Source organism: Bufo gargarizans, chromosome 1 (genome assembly GCF_014858855.1).
Source record: "Bufo gargarizans isolate SCDJY-AF-19 chromosome 1, ASM1485885v1, whole genome shotgun sequence".
Lineage (NCBI taxonomy): Eukaryota > Metazoa > Chordata > Amphibia > Anura > Bufonidae > Bufo > Bufo gargarizans.
Window position 1 is genome coordinate 240766366 of NC_058080.1, and position 22328 is coordinate 240788693.

Sequence of the window (22328 nt, forward strand, 5' to 3'; positions counted from 1 at the left end):
CCCGGAAATGTTCGGGTTCGGGATCCGAACCCGATCCGAACTTCGTCCCGAACCCGAACCCCATTGAAGTCAATGGGGACCCGAACTTTTCGGCACTAAAAAGGCTGTAAAACAGCCCAGGAAAGAGCTAGAGGGCTGCAAAAGGCAGCAACATGTAGGTAAATCCCCTGCAAACAAATGTGGATAGGGAAATGAATTAAAATAAAAATTAAATAAATAAAAATTAACCAAAATCAATTGGAGAGAGGTTCCATAGCAGAGAATCTGGCTTCCCGTCACCCACCACTGGAACAGTCCATTCTCAGATATTTAGGCCCCGGCACCCAGGCAGAGGAGAGAGGTCCCGTAACAGAGAATCTGTCTTCATGTCAGCAGAGAATTAGTCTGCATGTCATAGCAGAGAATGAGGCTTCACGTCAGCCACCACTGCAACAGTCCATTGGCATATATTTAGGCCCAGCACACACACAGGCAGAGGAGAGAGGTCCCGTAACAGAGAATCTGGCTTCATGTCAGCAGAGAATCAGTCTGCATGTCATAGCAGAGAATCAGGCTTCACGTCAGCCACCACTGCAACAGTCCATTGTCATAAATTTAGGCCCAGCACCCAGGCAGAGGAGAGAGGTCCCGTAACAGAGAATCTGGCTTCATGTCAGCAGAGAATCAGTCTTCATATCATAGCAGAGAATCAGGCTTCACGTCACCCACCACTGTAAGAGTCAATTTTCATAAATTTAGGCCCAGAACCCAGGCAGAGGAGAAAGGTCCCGTAACAGACAATCTGGCTTCATGTCAGCAGAGAATCAGTCTTCATATCATAGCAGAGAATCAGGCTTCACGTCACCCACCACTGTAAGAGTCAATTTTCATAAATTTAGGCCCAGAACCCAGGCAGAGGAGAAAGGTCCCGTAACAGACAATCTGGCTTCATGTCAGCAGAGAATCAGTCTTCATATCATAGCAGAGAATCAGGCTTCACGTCACCCACCACTGTAAGAGTCAATTTTCATAAATTTAGGCCCAGAACCCAGGCAGAGGAGAAAGGTCCCGTAACAGACAATCTGGCTTCATGTCAGCAGAGAATCAGTCTTCATATCATAGCAGAGAATCAGGCTTCACGTCACCCACCACTGTAAGAGTCAATTTTCATAAATTTAGGCCCAGAACCCAGGTAGAGGAGAAAGGTCCCGTAACAGACAATCTGGCTTCATGACAGCAGAGAATCAGTCTGCATGTCATAGCAGAGAATCAGGCTTCACGTCAGCCACCACTGCAACAGTCCATTGTCATAAATTTAGGCCCAGCACCCAGGCAGAGGAGAAAGGTCCCGTAACAGACAATCTGGCTTCATGTCAGCAGAGAATCAGTCTTCATATCATAGCAGAGAATCAGGCTTCACGTCACCCACCACTGTAAGAGTCAATTTTCATAAATTTAGGCCCAGAACCCAGGTAGAGGAGAAAGGTCCCGTAACAGACAATCTGGCTTCATGACAGCAGAGAATCAGTCTGCATGTCATAGCAGAGAATCAGGCTTCACGTCAGCCACCACTGCAACAGTCCATTGTCATAAATTTAGGCCCAGCACCCAGGCAGAGGAGAGAGGTCCCGTAACAGAGGATCTGGCTTCATGTCAGCAGAGAATCAGTCTGCATGTCATAGCAGAGAATGAGGCTTCACGTCAGCCACCACTGCAACAGTCCATTGGCATATATTTAGGCCCAGCACACACACAGGCAGAGGAGAGAGGTCCCGTAACAGACAATCTGGCTTCATGTCAGCAGAGAATTAGTCTGCATGTCATAGCAGAGAATGAGGCTTCACGTCACCCACCACTGCAACAGTCCATTGGCATATATTCAGGCCCAGCACCCAGGCAGAGGAGAGAGGTCCCGTAACAGAGGATCTGGCTTCATGTCAGCAGAGAATCAGTCTGCATGTCATAGCAGAGAATCAGGCTTCACGTCAGCCACCACTGCAACAGTCCATTGTCATAAATTTAGGCCCAGCACCCAGGCAGAGGAGAGAGGTCCCGTAACAGAGGATCTGGCTTCATGTCAGCAGAGAATCAGTCTGCATGTCATAGCAGAGAATCAGGCTTCACGTCAGCCACCACTGCAACAGTCCATTGTCATAAATTTAGGCCCAGCACCCAGGCAGAGGAGAGAGGTCCCGTAACAGACAATCTGGCTTCATGTCAGCAGAGAATTAGTCTGCATGTCATAGCAGAGAATCAGGCTTCATGTCAGCCACCACTGCAACAGTCCATTGGCATATATTTAGGCCTAGCACACAGGCAGAGGAGAGGTTCATTCAACTTTGGGTAGCATCGCAATATAATGGTAAAATGAAAATAAAAATAGGATTGAATGAGGAAGTGCCCTGGAGTCCAATAATATATGGTTATGGGGAGGTAGTTAATGTCTAATCTGGACAAGGGACGGACAGGTCCTGTGGGATCCATGCCTGGTTCATTTTTATGAACGTCAGCTTGTCCACATTGGCTGTAGACAGGCGGCTGCGTTTGTCTGTAATGACGCCCCCTGCCGTGCTGAATACACGTTCAGACAAAACGCTGGCTGCCGGGCAGGCCAGCACCTCCAAGGCATAAAAGGCTAGCTCTGGCCACGTGGACAATTTAGAGACCCAGAAGTTGAATGGGGCCGAACCATCAGTCAGTACGTGGAGGGGTGTGCACACGTACTGTTCCACCATGTTAGTGAAATGTTGCCTCCTGCTAACACGTTGCGTATCAGGTGGTGGTGCAGTTAGCTGTGGCGTGTTGACAAAAGTTTTCCACATCTCTGCCATGCTAACCCTGCCCTCAGAGGAGCTGGCCGTGACACAGCTGCCTTGGCGACCTCTTGCTCCTCCTCTGCCTTGGCCTTGGGCTTCCACTTGTTCCCCTGTGACATTTGGGAATGCTCTCAGTAGCGCGTCTACCAACGTGCGCTTGTACTCGCGCATCTTCCTATCACGCTCCAGTGCAGGAAGTAAGGTGGGCACATTGTCTTTGTAGCGTGGATCCAGCAGGGTGGCAACCCAGTAGTCCGCACAGGTTAAAATGTGGGCAACTCTGCTGTCGTTGCGCAGGCACTGCAGCATGTAGTCGCTCATGTGTGCCAGGCTGCCCAGGGGTAAGGACAAGCTGTCCTCTGTGGGAGGCGTATCGTCATCGTCCTGCCTTTCCCCCCAGCCACGCACCAGTGATGGACCCGAGCTGCGTTGGGTGCCACCCCGCTGTGACCATGCTTCATCCTCATCCTCCTCCACCTCCTCCTCATCCTCGTCCTCCTCGTCCTCCAGTAGTGGGCCCTGGCTGGCCACATTTGTACCTGGCCTCTGCTGTTGCAAAAAACCTCCCTCTGAGTCACTTCGAAGAGACTGGCCTGAAAGTGCTAAAAATGACCCCTCTTCCTCATCCTCCTCCTCCTCCTCCTGGGCCACCTCCTGTTCCATCATCGCCCTAAGTGTTTTCTCAAGGAGACATAGAAGTGGTATTGTAACGCTGATAACGGTGTCATCGCCACTGGCCATGTTGGTGGAGTACTCGAAACAGCGCAACAGGGCACACAGGTCTCGCATGGAGGCCCAGTCATTGGTGGTGAAGTGGTGCTGTTCTGTAGTGCGACTGACCCGTGCGTGCTGCAGCTGAAACTCCACTATGGCCTGCTGCTGCTCGCACAGTCTGTCCAGCATGTGCAAGGTGGAGTTCCACCTGGTGGGCACGTCGCATATGAGGCGGTGAGCGGGAAGGCCGAAGTTACGCTGTAGCGCAGACAGGCGAGCAGCGGCAGGATGTGAACGCCGGAAGCGCGAACAGACGGCCCGCACTTTATGCAGCAGCTCTGACATGTCGGGGTAGTTGTGAATGAACTTCTGCACCACCAAATTCAGCACATGCGCCAAGCAAGGGATGTGCGTCAAATTGGCTAGTCCCAGAGCTGCAACGAGATTTCGCCCATTATCACACACCACCAGGCCGGGCTTGAGGCTCACCGGCAGCAACCACTCGTCGGTCTGTTGTTCAATACCCCGCCACAACTCCTGTGCGGTGTGGGGCCTGTCCCCCAAACATATGAGTTTCAGAATGGCCTGCTGACGTTTACCCCGGGCTGTGCTGAAGTTGGTGGTGAAGGTGTGTGGCTGACTGGATGAGCAGGTGGAAGAAGAGGAGGAGGAAGCCGAGAAGGAGGAGGTGGCAACAGGAGGCAAAGAATGTTGCCCTGCGATCCTTGGCGGCGGCAGGACGTGCGCCAAACAGCTCTCCGCCTGGGGCCCAGCTGCCACTACATTTACCCAGTGTGCAGTTAGGGAGATATAGCGTCCCTGGCCGTGCTTACTGGTCCACGTATCTGTGGTTAGGTGGACCTTGCTACAGATGGCGTTGCGCAGTGCACACTTGATTTTATCGGATACTTGGTTGTGCAGGGAAGGCACGGCTCTCTTGGAGAAGTAGTGCCGGCTGGGAACAACATACTGTGGGACAGCAAGCGACATGAGCTGTTTGAAGCTGTCTGTGTCCACCAGCCTAAATGACAGCATTTCATAGGCCAGTAGTTTAGAAATGCTGGCATTCAGGGCCAGGGATCGAGGGTGGCTAGGTGGGAATTTACGCTTTCTATCAAATGTTTGTGAGATGGAGAGCTGAACGCTGGCGTGTGACATGGTTGAGACGCTTGGTGACGGAGGTGGTGGTGGTGGTGTTGGTGGTACATCCCCTGTTTGCTGGGCGGCAGGTGCCAACGTTCCTCCAGAGGCGGAGGAAGAGGCCGAGGCGGCAGCAGCAGAATAGGCCGAGGCGGCAGCAGCAGAAGAGGTAGCAGGGGGAGCCTGAGTGACTTCCTTGGTTTTAAGGTGTTTACTCCACTGCAGTTCATGCTTTGCATGCAGGTGCCTGGTCATGCAGGTTGTGCTCAGGTTCAGAACGTTAATGCCTCGCTTCAGGCTCTGATGGCACAGCGTGCAAACCACTCGGGTCTTGTCGTCAGCACATTGTTTGAAGAAGTGCCATGCCAGGGAACTCCTTGAAGCTGCCTTTGGGGTGCTCGGTCCCAGATGGCGGCGGTCAGTAGCAGGCGGAGTCTCTTGGCGGCGGGTGTTCTGCTTTTGCCCACTGCTCCCTCTTTTGCTACGCTGTTGGCTCGGTCTCACCACTGCCTCTTCCTCCGAACTGTGAAAGTCAGTGGCACGACCTTCATTCCATGTGGGGTCTAGGACCTCATCGTCCCCTGCATCGTCTTCCACCCAGTCTTGATCCCTGACCTCCTGTTCAGTCTGCACACTGCAGAAAGACGCAGCAGTTGGCACCTGTGTTTCGTCATCATCAGAGACATGCTGAGGTGGTATTCCCATGTCCTCATCATCAGGAAACATAAGTGGTTGTGCGTCAGTGCATTCTATGTCTTTCACCGCTGGGGAAGGGCTAGGTGGATGCCCTTGGGAAACCCTGCCAGCGGAGTCTTCAAACAGCATAAGAGACTGCTGCATAACTTGAGGCTGAGACAGTTTCCCTGGTATGCATGGGGGTGATGTGACAGACTGATGGGGTTGGTTTTCAGGCGCCATCTGTGCGCTTTCTGCAGAAGACTGGGTGGGAGATAATGTGAACGTGCTGGATCCACTGTCGGCCACCCAATTGACTAATGCCTGTACCTGCTCAGGCCTTACCATCCTTAGAACGGCATTGGGCCCCACCATATATCGCTGTAAATTCTGGCGGCTACTGGGACCTGAGGTAGTTGGTACACTAGGACGTGTGGATGTGGCAGAACGGCCACGTCCTCTCCCAGCACCAGAGGGTCCACTAACACCACCACGACCATGTCCACGTCCGCGTCCCTTACTAGATGTTTTTCTCATTGTTATGGTTCACCACAACAACAAATATATTATTTGGCCCAATGTATTGTATTCAAATTCAGCGGGATATAAATTTGAGGCCTAGTATTTAGGCGCTGGGTGACCGGTATGGATTTAGTGACAGAATTAGACTTGGAAATGCACAGAAGCGTGTGTGTGAAGTTATTCTGAATGACCCAATGTGCACCTTGAATATTATATACCCTTTTTGGGATAGATTTCAAATAGCTCTGATATAGCAGGAACCACTAAATTATGAAATTGCTAAATTGGGAATTGTACTTCAACCCAGAACAAAAAATGTGCTTTGACGGGCACTAAATAACTTTCCCAGCTACAACAGGACAGCGGTAACGAGAGATTTAGAGGGATTTAAATTTGAGGCCTAGTATTTAGGCGCTGGGTGACAGGTATGGGTTTAGTGACAGAATTAGACTTGGAAATACACAGTAGCGGGTGTGTGTGAAGTTATTCTGAATGACCCAATGTGCACCTTCAATATTATATACCCTTTTTGGGATAGATTTCAAATAGCTCTGATATAGCAGGAACCACTAAATTATGAAATTGCTAAATTGGGAATTGTACTTCAACCCAGAACAAAAAATGTGCTTTGACGGACACTAAATATCTTGCCCAGCAACAACAGTACAGCGGTGGGTAACGAGAGATTTAGAGGGATTTAAATTTGAGGCCTAGTATTTAGGCGCTGGGTCACCGGTATGGATTTAGTGACAGAATTAGACTTGGAAATGCACAGAAGCGTGTGTGTGAAGTTATTCTGAATGACCCTATGTGCACCTTCAATATTATATACCCTTTTAGGGATAGATTTCAAATAGCTCTGATATAGCAGAAACCACTAAATTATGAAATTGCTAAATTGGGAATTGTACTTCAACCCAGAACAAAAAATGTGCTTTGACGGACACTAAATATCTTGCCCAGCAACAACAGTACAGCGGTGGGTAACGAGAGATTTAGAGGGATTTAAATTTGAGGCCTAGTATTTAGGCGCTGGGTCACCGGTATGGATTTAGTGACAGAATTAGACTTGGAAATGCACAGAAGCGTGTGTGTGAAGTTATTCTGAATGACCCTATGTGCACCTTCAATATTATATACCCTTTTAGGGATAGATTTCAAATAGCTCTGATATAGCAGAAACCACTAAATTATGAAATTGCTAAATTGGGAATTGTACTTCAACCCAGAACAAAAAATGTGCTTTGACGGACACTAAATATCTTGCCCAGCAACAACAGTACAGCGGTGGGTAACGAGAGATTTAGAGGGATTTAAATTTGAGGCCTAGTATTTAGGCGCTGGGTCACCGGTATGGATTTAGTGACAGAATTAGACTTGGAAATGCACAGAAGCGTGTGTGTGAAGTTATTCTGAATGACCCTATGTGCACCTTCAATATTATATACCCTTTTAGGGATAGATTTCAAATAGCTCTGATATAGCAGAAACCACTAAATTATGAAATTGCTAAATTGGGAATTGTACTTCAACCCAGAACAAAAAATGTGCTTTGACGGACACTAAATATCTTGCCCAGCAACAACAGTACAGCGGTGGGTAACGAGAGATTTAGAGGGATTTAAATTTGAGGCCTAGTATTTAGGCGCTGGGTCACCGGTATGGATTTAGTGACAGAATTAGACTTGGAAATGCACAGAAGCGTGTGTGTGAAGTTATTCTGAATGACCCTATGTGCACCTTCAATATTATATACCCTTTTAGGGATAGATTTCAAATAGCTCTGATATAGCAGAAACCACTAAATTATGAAATTGCTAAATTGGGAATTGTACTTCAACCCAGAACAAAAAATGTGCTTTGACGGACACTAAATATCTTGCCCAGCAACAACAGTACAGCGGTGGGTAACGAGAGATTTAGAGGGATTTAAATTTGAGGCCTAGTATTTAGGCGCTGGGTCACCGGTATGGATTTAGTGACAGAATTAGACTTGGAAATGCACAGAAGCGTGTGTGTGAAGTTATTCTGAATGACCCTATGTGCACCTTCAATATTATATACCCTTTTAGGGATAGATTTCAAATAGCTCTGATATAGCAGAAACCACTAAATTATGAAATTGCTAAATTGGGAATTGTACTTCAACCCAGAACAAAAAATGTGCTTTGACGGACACTAAATATCTTGCCCAGCAACAACAGTACAGCGGTAACGAGAGATTTAGAGGGATTTAAATTTGAGGCCTAGTATTTAGGCGCTGGGTGACAGGTATGGGTTTAGTGACAGAATTAGACTTGGAAATACACAGTAGCGGGTGTGTGTGAAGTTATTCTGAATGACCCAATGTGCACCTTCAATATTATATACCCTTTTAGGGATAGATTCCAAATAGCTCTGATATAGCAGGAACCACTAAATTATGAAATTGCTAAATTGGGAATTGTACTTCAACCCAGAACAAAAAATGTGCTTTGACGGACACTAAATATCTTGCCCAGCAACAACAGTACAGCGGTAACGAGAGATTTAGAGGGATTTAAATTTGAGGCCTAGTATTTAGGCGCTGGGTGACAGGTATGGGTTTAGTGACAGAATTAGACTTGGAAATACACAGTAGCGGGTGTGTGTGAAGTTATTCTGAATGACCTAATGTGCACCTTCAATATTATATACCCTTTTAGGGATAGATTCCAAATAGCTCTGATATAGCAGGAACCACTAAATTATGAAATTGCTAAATTGGGAATTGTACTTCAACCCAGAACAAAAAATGTGCTTTGACGGACACTAAATATCTTGCCCAGCAACAACAGTACAGCGGTGGGTAACGAGAGATTTAGAGGGATTTAAATTTGAGGCCTAGTATTTAGGCGCTGGGTGACAGGTATGGGTTTAGTGACAGAATTAGACTTGGAAATACACAGTAGCGGGTGTGTGTGAAGTTATTCTGAATGACCCAATGTGCACCTTCAATATTATATACCCTTTTTGGGATAGATTTCAAATAGCTCTGATATAGCAGGAACCACTAAATTATGAAATTGCTAAATTGGGAATTGTATTTCAACCCAGAACAAGAAATGTGCTTGAACGGACACTAAATAACTCGCCCAGCTACAGCACTAGGGACAGATTTAGCTGGATATAAATTTGAGGCCTAGTATTTAGGCGCTGGGTGACCGGTATGGATTTAGTGACAGAATTAGACTGGGATATGGCCAAAAAATAAACAGACTATTGCTGGTTAAATGCACTTGGTGTGACAGCTTCACCCTGATGTAGGCTTTAGCCAAAAAACAACCACACCATTGAGGGTTAAATGCACTTGGTGACAGGCGCAGCTTGCCCCTGATTTTGTATATGGCCAAAAAATGAACAGACTATTGCTGGTTAAATGCACTTGGTGTGACAGCTTCACCCTGATGTAGGCTTTAGCCAAAAAACAACCACACCATTGAGGGTTAAATGCACTTGGTGACAGGCGCAGCTTGCCCCTGATTTTGTATATGGCCAAAAAATGAACAGACTATTGCTGGTTAAATGCACTTGGTGTGACAGCTTCACCCTGATGTAGGCTTTAGCCAAAAAACAACCACACCATTGAGGGTTAAATGCACTTGGTGACAGGCGCAGCTTGCCCCTGATTTTGTATATGGCCAAAAAATGAACAGACTATTGCTGGTTAAATGCACTTGGTGTGACAGCTTCACCCTGATGTAGGCTTTAGCCAAAAAACAACCACACCATTGAGGGTTAAATGCACTTGGTCGCAGCTTGTGCTGGCGCACCACAAGACACAAAATGGCCGCCGATCACCCCAGAAAAATGAGACTGACAAACGGTCTGTGCAGCCTAAAAACAGTGAGCAATTGAGGATCAGCAGCTCAATGATCCACAGCTGCAGATCGATCAGTTAATCAAGTCCTTTGGAGGAGTTAATCTGCCTAATCTCGCCCTACTGTCGCAGCCGCAACCTCTCCCTACGCTAATCAGAGCAGAGTGACGGGCGGCGCTATGTGACTCCAGCTTAAATAGAGGCTGGGTCACATGGTGCTCTGGCCAATCACAGCCATGCCAATAGTAGGCATGGCTGTGATGGCCTCTTGGGGCAAGTAGTATGACGCTTGTTGATTGGCTGCTTTGCAGCCTTTCAAAAAGCGCCAAGAAAGCGTCACAAAAGCGCCAAGAAAGCGACGAACACCGAACCCGAACCCGGACTTTTACGAAAATGTCCGGGTTCGGGTCCGTGTCACGGACACCCCAAAATTCGGTACGAACCCGAACTATACAGTTCGAGTTCGCTCATCCCTAATGGTGAACATGCAAAAAAAAAACATACACATATATTCATGATAAAATACAATCATAAATCTCAATAAATTCCACAATTATAAATAAAGTGATGTATACATAATATAGATTGAATGCTGATAATTAGGGATGAGCGAACTCGAACTGTATAGTTCTGGGGTGTCCGTGACACGGACCCGAACCCGGACATTTTCGTAAAAGTCCGGGTTCGGGTTCGGTGTTCGTCGCTTTCTTCGCGCTTTTGTGACGCTTTCTTGGCGCTTTTTGAAAGGCTGCAAAGCAGCCAATCAACAAGCGTCATACTACTTGCCCCAAGAGGCCATCACAGCCATGCCTACTATTGGCATGGCTGTGATTGGCCAGAGCACCATGTGACCCAGCCTCTATTTAAGCTGGAGTCACATAGCGCCGCCCGTCACTCTGCTCTGATTAGCGTAGGGAGAGGTTGCGGCTGCGACAGTAGGGCGAGATTAGGCAGATTAACTCCTCCAAAGGACTTGATTAACTGATCGATCTGCAGCTGTGGATCATTGAGCTGCTGATCCTCAATTGCTCACTGTTTTTAGGCTGCACAGACCGTTTGTCAGTCTCATTTTTCTGGGGTGATCGGCGGCCATTTTGTGTCTTGTGGTGCGCCAGCACAAGCTGCGACCAAGTGCATTTAACCCTCAATGGTGTGGTTGTTTTTTGGCTAAAGCCTACATCAGGGTGAAGCTGTCACACCAAGTGCATTTATCCAGCAATAGTCTGTTCATTTTTTGGCCATATACAAAATCAGGGGCAAGCTGCGCCTGTCACCAAGTGCATTTAACCCTCAATGGTGTGGTTGTTTTTTGGCTAAAGCCTACATCAGGGTGAAGCTGTGACACCAAGTGCATTTAACCAGCAATAGTCTGTTCATTTTTTGGCCATATACAAAATCAGGGGCAAGCTGCGCCTGTCACCAAGTGCATTTAACCCTCAATGGTGTGGTTGTTTTTTGGCTAAAGCCTACATCAGGGTGAAGCTGTCACACCAAGTGCATTTAACCAGCAATAGTCTGTTCATTTTTTGGCCATATACAAAATCAGGGGCAAGCTGCGCCTGTCACCAAGTGCATTTAACCCTCAATGGTGTGGTTGTTTTTTGGCTAAAGCCTACATCAGGGTGAAGCTGTCACACCAAGTGCATTTAACCAGCAATAGTCTGTTTATTTTTTGGCCATATCCCAGTCTAATTCTGTCACTAAATCCATACCGGTCACCCAGCGCCTAAATACTAGGCCTCAAATTTATATCCAGCTAAATCTGTCCCTAGTGCTGTAGCTGGGCGAGTTATTTAGTGTCCGTTCAAGCACATTTCTTGTTCTGGGTTGAAATACAATTCCCAATTTAGCAATTTCATAATTTAGTGGTTCCTGCTATATCAGAGCTATTTGAAATCTATCCCAAAAAGGGTATATAATATTGAAGGTGCACATTGGGTCATTCAGAATAACTTCACACACACCCGCTACTGTGTATTTCCAAGTCTAATTCTGTCACTAAACCCATACCTGTCACCCAGCGCCTAAATACTAGGCCTCAAATTTAAATCCCTCTAAATCTCTCGTTACCCACCGCTGTACTGTTGTTGCTGGGCAAGATATTTAGTGTCCGTCAAAGCACATTTTTTGTTCTGGGTTGAAGTACAATTCCCAATTTAGCAATTTCATAATTTAGTGGTTTCTGCTATATCAGAGCTATTTGAAATCTATCCCTAAAAGGGTATATAATATTGAAGGTGCACATAGGGTCATTCAGAATAACTTCACACACACGCTTCTGTGCATTTCCAAGTCTAATTCTGTCACTAAATCCATACCGGTGACCCAGCGCCTAAATACTAGGCCTCAAATTTAAATCCCTCTAAATCTCTCGTTACCCACCGCTGTACTGTTGTTGCTGGGCAAGATATTTAGTGTCCGTCAAAGCACATTTTTTGTTCTGGGTTGAAGTACAATTCCCAATTTAGCAATTTCATAATTTAGTGGTTTCTGCTATATCAGAGCTATTTGAAATCTATCCCTAAAAGGGTATATAATATTGAAGGTGCACATAGGGTCATTCAGAATAACTTCACACACACGCTTCTGTGCATTTCCAAGTCTAATTCTGTCACTAAATCCATACCGGTGACCCAGCGCCTAAATACTAGGCCTCAAATTTAAATCCCTCTAAATCTCTCGTTACCCACCGCTGTACTGTTGTTGCTGGGCAAGATATTTAGTGTCCGTCAAAGCACATTTTTTGTTCTGGGTTGAAGTACAATTCCCAATTTAGCAATTTCATAATTTAGTGGTTTCTGCTATATCAGAGCTATTTGAAATCTATCCCTAAAAGGGTATATAATATTGAAGGTGCACATAGGGTCATTCAGAATAACTTCACACACACGCTTCTGTGCATTTCCAAGTCTAATTCTGTCACTAAATCCATACCGGTGACCCAGCGCCTAAATACTAGGCCTCAAATTTAAATCCCTCTAAATCTCTCGTTACCCACCGCTGTACTGTTGTTGCTGGGCAAGATATTTAGTGTCCGTCAAAGCACATTTTTTGTTCTGGGTTGAAGTACAATTCCCAATTTAGCAATTTCATAATTTAGTGGTTTCTGCTATATCAGAGCTATTTGAAATCTATCCCTAAAAGGGTATATAATATTGAAGGTGCACATAGGGTCATTCAGAATAACTTCACACACACGCTTCTGTGCATTTCCAAGTCTAATTCTGTCACTAAATCCATACCGGTGACCCAGCGCCTAAATACTAGGCCTCAAATTTAAATCCCTCTAAATCTCTCGTTACCCACCGCTGTACTGTTGTTGCTGGGCAAGATATTTAGTGTCCGTCAAAGCACATTTTTTGTTCTGGGTTGAAGTACAATTCCCAATTTAGCAATTTCATAATTTAGTGGTTTCTGCTATATCAGAGCTATTTGAAATCTATCCCTAAAAGGGTATATAATATTGAAGGTGCACATAGGGTCATTCAGAATAACTTCACACACACGCTTCTGTGCATTTCCAAGTCTAATTCTGTCACTAAATCCATACCGGTGACCCAGCGCCTAAATACTAGGCCTCAAATTTAAATCCCTCTAAATCTCTCGTTACCCACCGCTGTACTGTTGTTGCTGGGCAAGATATTTAGTGTCCGTCAAAGCACATTTTTTGTTCTGGGTTGAAGTACAATTCCCAATTTAGCAATTTCATAATTTAGTGGTTTCTGCTATATCAGAGCTATTTGAAATCTATCCCTAAAAGGGTATATAATATTGAAGGTGCACATAGGGTCATTCAGAATAACTTCACACACACGCTTCTGTGCATTTCCAAGTCTAATTCTGTCACTAAATCCATACCGGTGACCCAGCGCCTAAATACTAGGCCTCAAATTTAAATCCCTCTAAATCTCTCGTTACCCACCGCTGTACTGTTGTTGCTGGGCAAGATATTTAGTGTCCGTCAAAGCACATTTTTTGTTCTGGGTTGAAGTACAATTCCCAATTTAGCAATTTCATAATTTAGTGGTTTCTGCTATATCAGAGCTATTTGAAATCTATCCCTAAAAGGGTATATAATATTGAAGGTGCACATAGGGTCATTCAGAATAACTTCACACACACGCTTCTGTGCATTTCCAAGTCTAATTCTGTCACTAAATCCATACCGGTGACCCAGCGCCTAAATACTAGGCCTCAAATTTAAATCCCTCTAAATCTCTCGTTACCCACCGCTGTACTGTTGTTGCTGGGCAAGATATTTAGTGTCCGTCAAAGCACATTTTTTGTTCTGGGTTGAAGTACAATTCCCAATTTAGCAATTTCATAATTTAGTGGTTCCTGCTATATCAGAGCTATTTGAAATCTATCCCAAAAAGGGTATATAATATTGAAGGTGCACATTGGGTCATTCAGAATAACTTCACACACACCCGCTACTGTGTATTTCCAAGTCTAATTCTGTCACTAAACCCATACCTGTCACCCAGCGCCTAAATACTAGGCCTCAAATTTAAATCCCTCTAAATCTCTCGTTACCCGCTGTCCTGTTGTAGCTGGGAAAGTTATTTAGTGCCCGTCAAAGCACATTTTTTGTTCTGGGTTGAAGTACAATTCCCAATTTAGCAATTTCATAATTTAGTGGTTCCTGCTATATCAGAGCTATTTGAAATCTATCCCAAAAAGGGTATATAATATTCAAGGTGCACATTGGGTCATTCAGAATAACTTCACACACACGCTTCTGTGCATTTCCAAGTCTAATTCTGTCACTAAATCCATACCGGTCACCCAGCGCCTAAATACTAGGCCTCAAATTTATATCCCGCTGAATTTGAATACAATACATTGGGCCAAATAATATATTTGTTGTTGTGGTGAACCATAACAATGAGAAAAACATCTAGTAAGGGACGCGGACGTGGACATGGTCGTGGTGGTGTTAGTGGACCCTCTGGTGCTGGGAGAGGACGTGGCCGTTCTGCCACATCCACACGTCCTAGTGTACCAACTACCTCAGGTCCCAGTAGCCGCCAGAATTTACAGCGATATATGGTGGGGCCCAATGCCGTTCTAAGGATGGTAAGGCCTGAGCAGGTACAGGCATTAGTCAATTGGGTGGCCGACAGTGGATCCAGCACGTTCACATTATCTCCCACCCAGTCTTCTGCAGAAAGCGCACAGATGGCGCCTGAAAACCAACCCCATCAGTCTGTCACATCACCCCCATGCATACCAGGGAAACTGTCTCAGCCTCAAGTTATGCAGCAGTCTCTTATGCTGTTTGAAGACTCCGCTGGCAGGGTTTCCCAAGGGCATCCACCTAGCCCTTCCCCAGCGGTGAAAGACATAGAATGCACTGACGCACAACCACTTATGTTTCCTGATGATGAGGACATGGGAATACCACCTCAGCATGTCTCTGATGATGACGAAACACAGGTGCCAACTGCTGCGTCTTTCTGCAGTGTGCAGACTGAACAGGAGGTCAGGGATCAAGACTGGGTGGAAGACGATGCAGGGGACGATGAGGTCCTAGACCCCACATGGAATGAAGGTCGTGCCACTGACTTTCACAGTTCGGAGGAAGAGGCAGTGGTGAGACCGAGCCAACAGCGTAGCAAAAGAGGGAGCAGTGGGCAAAAGCAGAACACCCGCCGCCAAGAGACTCCGCCTGCTACTGACCGCCGCCATCTGGGACCGAGCACCCCAAAGGCAGCTTCAAGGAGTTCCCTGGCATGGCACTTCTTCAAACAATGTGCTGACGACAAGACCCGAGTGGTTTGCACGCTGTGCCATCAGAGCCTGAAGCGAGGCATTAACGTTCTGAACCTGAGCACAACCTGCATGACCAGGCACCTGCATGCAAAGCATGAACTGCAGTGGAGTAAACACCTTAAAACCAAGGAAGTCACTCAGGCTCCCCCTGCTACCTCTTCTGCTGCTGCCGCCTCGGCCTATTCTGCTGCTGCCGCCTCGGCCTCTTCCTCCGCCTCTGGAGGAACGTTGGCACCTGCCGCCCAGCAAACAGGGGATGTACCACCAACACCACCACCACCACCTCCGTCACCAAGCGTCTCAACCATGTCACACGCCAGCGTTCAGCTCTCCATCTCACAAACATTTGATAGAAAGCGTAAATTCCCACCTAGCCACCCTCGATCCCTGGCCCTGAATGCCAGCATTTCTAAACTACTGGCCTATGAAATGCTGTCATTTAGGCTGGTGGACACAGACAGCTTCAAACAGCTCATGTCGCTTGCTGTCCCACAGTATGTTGTTCCCAGCCGGCACTACTTCTCCAAGAGAGCCGTGCCTTCCCTGCACAACCAAGTATCCGATAAAATCAAGTGTGCACTGCGCAACGCCATCTGTAGCAAGGTCCACCTAACCACAGATACGTGGACCAGTAAGCACGGCCAGGGACGCTATATCTCCCTAACTGCACACTGGGTAAATGTAGTGGCAGCTGGGCCCCAGGCGGAGAGCTGTTTGGCGCACGTCCTGCCGCCGCCAAGGATCGCAGGGCAACATTCTTTGCCTCCTGTTGCCACCTCCTCCTTCTCGGCTTCCTCCTCCTCTTCTTCCACCTGCTCATCCAGTCAGCCACACACCTTCACCACCAACTTCAGCACAGCCCGGGGTAAACGTCAGCAGGCCATTCTGAAACTCATATGTTTGGGGGACAGGCCCCACACCGCACAGGAGTTGTGGCGGGGTATTGAACAACAGACCGACGAGTGGTTGCTGCCGGTGAGCCTCAAGCCCGGCCTGGTGGTGTGTGATAATGGGCGAAATCTCGTTGCAGCTCTGGGACTAGCCAATTTGACGCACATCCCTTGCTTGGCGCATGTGCTGAATTTGGTGGTGCAGAAGTTCATTCACAACTACCCCGACATGTCAGAGCTGCTGCATAAAGTGCGGGCCGTCTGTTCGCGCTTCCGGCGTTCACATCCTGCCGCTGCTCGCCTGTCTGCGCTACAGCGTAACTTCGGCCTTCCCGCTCACCGCCTCATATGCGACGTGCCCACCAGGTGGAACTCCACCTTGCACATGCTGGACAGACTGTGCGAGCAGCAGCAGGCCATAGTGGAGTTTCAGCTGCAGCACGCACGGGTCAGTCGCACTACAGAACAGCACCACTTCACCACCAATGACTGGGCCTCCATGCGAGACCTGTGTGCCCTGTTGCGCTGTTTCGAGTACTCCACCAACATGGCCAGTGGCGATGACACCGTTATCAGCGTTACAATACCACTTCTATGTCTCCTTGAGAAAACACTTAGGGCGATGATGGAACAGGAGGTGGCCCAGGAGGAGGAGGAGGAGGATGAGGAAGAGGGGTCATTTTTAGCACTTTCAGGCCAGTCTCTTCGAAGTGACTCAGAGGGAGGTTTTTTGCAACAGCAGAGGCCAGGTACAAATGTGGCCAGCCAGGGCCCACTACTGGAGGACGAGGAGTACGAGGATGAGGAGGAGGTGGAGGAGGATGAGGATGAAGCATGGTCACAGCGGGGTGGCACCCAACGCAGCTCGGGTCCATCACTGGTGCGTGGCTGGGGGGAAAGGCAGGACGATGACGATACGCCTCCCACAGAGGACAGCTTGTCCTTACCCCTGGGCAGCCTGGCACACATGAGCGACTACATGCTGCAGTGCCTGCGCAACGACAGCAGAGTTGCCCACATTTTAACCTGTGCGGACTACTGGGTTGCCACCCTGCTGGATCCACGCTACAAAGACAATGTGCCCACCTTACTTCCTGCACTGGAGCGTGATAGGAAGATGCGCGAGTACAAGCGCACGTTGGTAGACGCGCTACTGAGAGCATTCCCAAATGTCACAGGGGAACAAGTGGAAGCCCAAGGCCAAGGCAGAGGAGGAGCAAGAGGTCGCCAAGGCAGCTGTGTCACGGCCAGCTCCTCTGAGGGCAGGGTTAGCATGGCAGAGATGTGGAAAACTTTTGTCAACACGCCACAGCTAACTGCACCACCACCTGATACGCAACGTGTTAGCAGGAGGCAACATTTCACTAACATGGTGGAACAGTACGTGTGCACACCCCTCCACGTACTGACTGATGGTTCGGCCCCATTCAACTTCTGGGTCTCTAAATTGTCCACGTGGCCAGAGCTAGCCTTTTATGCCTTGGAGGTGCTGGCCTGCCCGGCAGCCAGCGTTTTGTCTGAACGTGTATTCAGCACGGCAGGGGGCGTCATTACAGACAAACGCAGCCGCCTGTCTACAGCCAATGTGGACAAGCTGACGTTCATAAAAATGAACCAGGCATGGATCCCACAGGACCTGTCCGTCCCTTGTCCAGATTAGACATTAACTACCTCCCCATAACCATATATTATTGGACTCCAGGGCACTTCCTCATTCAATCCTATTTTTATTTTCATTTTACCATTATATTGCGATGCTACCCAAAGTTGAATGAACCTCTCCTCTGCCTGTGTGCTAGGCCTAAATATATGCCAATGGACTGTTGCAGTGGTGGCTGACATGAAGCCTGATTCTCTGCTATGACATGCAGACTAATTCTCTGCTGACATGAAGCCAGATTGTCTGTTACGGGACCTCTCTCCTCTGCCTGGGTGCTGGGCCTAAATTTATGACAATGGACTGTTGCAGTGGTGGCTGACGTGAAGCCTGATTCTCTGCTATGACATGCAGACTGATTCTCTGCTGACATGAAGCCAGATCCTCTGTTACGGGACCTCTCTCCTCTGCCTGGGTGCTGGGCCTAAATTTATGACAATGGACTGTTGCAGTGGTGGCTGACGTGAAGCCTGATTCTCTGCTATGACATGCAGACTGATTCTCTGCTGACATGAAGCCAGATCCTCTGTTACGGGACCTCTCTCCTCTGCCTGGGTGCTGGGCCTGAATATATGCCAATGGACTGTTGCAGTGGTGGGTGACGTGAAGCCTCATTCTCTGCTATGACATGCAGACTAATTCTCTGCTGACATGAAGCCAGATTGTCTGTTACGGGACCTCTCTCCTCTGCCTGTGTGTGTGCTGGGCCTAAATATATGCCAATGGACTGTTGCAGTGGTGGCTGACGTGAAGCCTCATTCTCTGCTATGACATGCAGACTGATTCTCTGCTGACATGAAGCCAGATCCTCTGTTACGGGACCTCTCTCCTCTGCCTGGGTGCTGGGCCTAAATTTATGACAATGGACTGTTGCAGTGGTGGCTGACGTGAAGCCTGATTCTCTGCTATGACATGCAGACTGATTCTCTGCTGTCATGAAGCCAGATTGTCTGTTACGGGACCTTTCTCCTCTACCTGGGTTCTGGGCCTAAATTTATGAAAATTGACTCTTACAGTGGTGGGTGACGTGAAGCCTGATTCTCTGCTATGATATGAAGACTGATTCTCTGCTGACATGAAGCCAGATTGTCTGTTACGGGACCTTTCTCCTCTGCCTGGGTTCTGGGCCTAAATTTATGAAAATTGACTCTTACAGTGGTGGGTGACGTGAAGCCTGATTCTCTGCTATGATATGAAGACTGATTCTCTGCTGACATGAAGCCAGATTGTCTGTTACGGGACCTTTCTCCTCTGCCTGGGTTCTGGGCCTAAATTTATGAAAATTGACTCTTACAGTGGTGGGTGACGTGAAGCCTGATTCTCTGCTATGATATGAAGACTGATTCTCTGCTGACATGAAGCCAGATTGTCTGTTACGGGACCTTTCTCCTCTGCCTGGGTTCTGGGCCTAAATTTATGAAAATTGACTCTTACAGTGGTGGGTGACGTGAAGCCTGATTCTCTGCTATGATATGAAGACTGATTCTCTGCTGACATGAAGCCAGATTGTCTGTTACGGGACCTTTCTCCTCTGCCTGGGTTCTGGGCCTAAATTTATGAAAATTGACTCTTACAGTGGTGGGTGACGTGAAGCCTGATTCTCTGCTATGATATGAAGACTGATTCTCTGCTGACATGAAGCCAGATTGTCTGTTACGGGACCTTTCTCCTCTGCCTGGGTTCTGGGCCTAAATTTATGAAAATTGACTCTTACAGTGGTGGGTGACGTGAAGCCTGATTCTCTGCTATGATATGAAGACTGATTCTCTGCTGACATGAAGCCAGATTGTCTGTTACGGGACCTTTCTCCTCTGCCTGGGTTCTGGGCCTAAATTTATGAAAATTGACTCTTACAGTGGTGGGTGACGTGAAGCCTGATTCTCTGCTATGATATGAAGACTGATTCTCTGCTGACATGAAGACAGATTCTCTGTTACGGGACCTCTCTCCTCTGCCTGTGTGTGTGCTGGGCCTAAATATATGCCAATGGACTGTTGCAGTGGTGGCTGACGTGAAGCCTCATTCTCTGCTATGACATGCAGACTAATTCTCTGCTGACATGAAGACAGATTCTCTGTTACGGGACCTCTCTCCTCTGCCTGTGTGTGTGCTGGGCCTAAATATATGCCAATGGACTGTTGCAGTGGTGGCTGACGTGAAGCCTCATTCTCTGCTATGACATGCAGACTAATTCTCTGCTGACATGAAGCCAGATTGTCTGTTACGGGAACTCTCTCCTCTGCCTGTGTGTGTGCTGGGCCTAAATATATGCCAATGGACTGTTGCAGTGGTGGCTGACGTGAAGCCTCATTCTCTGCTATGACATGCAGACTAATTCTCTGCTGACATGAAGACAGATTCTCTATTACGGGACCTCCCTCCTCTGCCTGGGTGCTGGGCCTAAATATATGCCAATGGACTGTTGCAGTGGTGGCTGACGTGAAGCCTCATTCTCTGCTATGACATGCAGACTAATTCTCTGCTGACATGAAGACAGATTCTCTGTTACGGGACCTCTCTCCTCTGCCTGGGTGCCGGGGCCTAAATATCTGAGAATGGACTGTTCCAGTGGTGGGTGACGGGAAGCCAGATTCTCTGCTATGGAACCTCTCTCCAATTGATTTTGGTTAATTTTTATTTATTTAATTTTTATTTTAATTAATTTCCCTATCCACATTTGTTTGCAGGGGATTTACCTACATGTTGCTGCCTTTTGCAGCCCTCTAGCTCTTTCCTGGGCTGTTTTACAGCCTTTTTAGTGCCGAAAAGTTCGGGTCCCCATTGACTTCAATGGGGTTCGGGTTCGGGACGAAGTTCGGATCGGGTTCGGATCCCGAACCCGAACATTTCCGGGATGTTCGGCCGAACTTCTCGAACCCGAACATCCAGGTGTTCGCTCAACTCTACTGATAATTATTATTATGATTATAAATATAATATATAATAGTTAATCCATTGTGAGTAAAAAATAAACAAAAAAAACTTTTCCAAAAAATACATACAGGTGAAACTCGAAAAATTAGAATATCGTGCAAAAGTTCATTTATTTCAGTATTGCAACTTAAAAGGAGTTGCATTAATGCAACTTAAAATTAGAATATTGTGAAACGGTTCAATATGCTAGGCTCAAAGTGTCACACTCAAATCAGCTAATTAATCCATACCCCCTGAGCAAAGGGTACCTGAGATTGTGACTTTGGGGTTTTCATAAGCTGTAAGCCATAATCATCCAAATTAGAACAAATAAAAGCTTGAAATATCTCACTTTGCATGTAATAAGTATATCTCATATATTAGTTTCACCTTTTAAGTTGCATTACTGAAATAAATGAACTTTGCACGATATTCAAATTTTTCGAGATTAACCTGTATATCATATGTGTGAAAAAATATATTGTATATTACATCTAAATATGAATAGGACAATAATAGAACAATCAAAAACAAATGCAGTTGTGCTGATCTATCACAGCTAATGATATACCTTCATTTGTAGTTTGATCACAGTTTCTTTAAGGCAAATATCATCAATTATTAGGAACAGCCATGCACTCGTCTAATCTCCCTAAATCGATACATAAAAAGTGTGTTAAAAACATAAAAACAGTATTAAAACCAAGAACCAAACAATGTCAAACAGAAGGAAAAAAGGAAAGAGGAAAAAAATAAAGAAAAAAATCGGAGGACATTAATAGGAAGAGACGGCACAAGAGAATATAGAATAAGGACAGTAAAAAACAACTATCCTATAGGAATGGGGCAAAACTGAGATTCTCATTGAGACCCTGGGGTGTGACAGTGTCTAATTGGAAAATCCATCTGGCTTTTTTTAATGCCAGAAGGCGTTTCCAATTACCTCCCCCTTTACTAAGCAAGACCCTGTCAATCCTTTTTAACTTTAATAAGAAGCCATAACATCCGTAATGAGCTTTAAAATGGTGTGGATTTGTCTTGAGTTTTGTTAGGTCTTCTTCATCTCTGGCTGCTTCAATCCCTAAAACATGCTCTCTTGTTCTTCTCTTTAGTTCTTGCGATGTTAGTCCCACATATAGGAGATTGCAGCGGCAACTTGCCACATAGATGACCCCTATTGTGTTACAGGTTATTGCATATGTGATCTGGTATTGTTTACATCCAGAACCATTTGTGAAAGTATTGGCACGTTCTATGTTGGGACATGCCACACAAGAACCACAGGGCCGACAACCCCATCTAGGGACCTTAGAGGGCTCATCCCCTCATAATGACTTTGAGCTAGTGACTCTCATGTCTGTATGTCACCGCTAGTTAATCGGGTAAGTATAGTTTCAGAGTTTCATCAG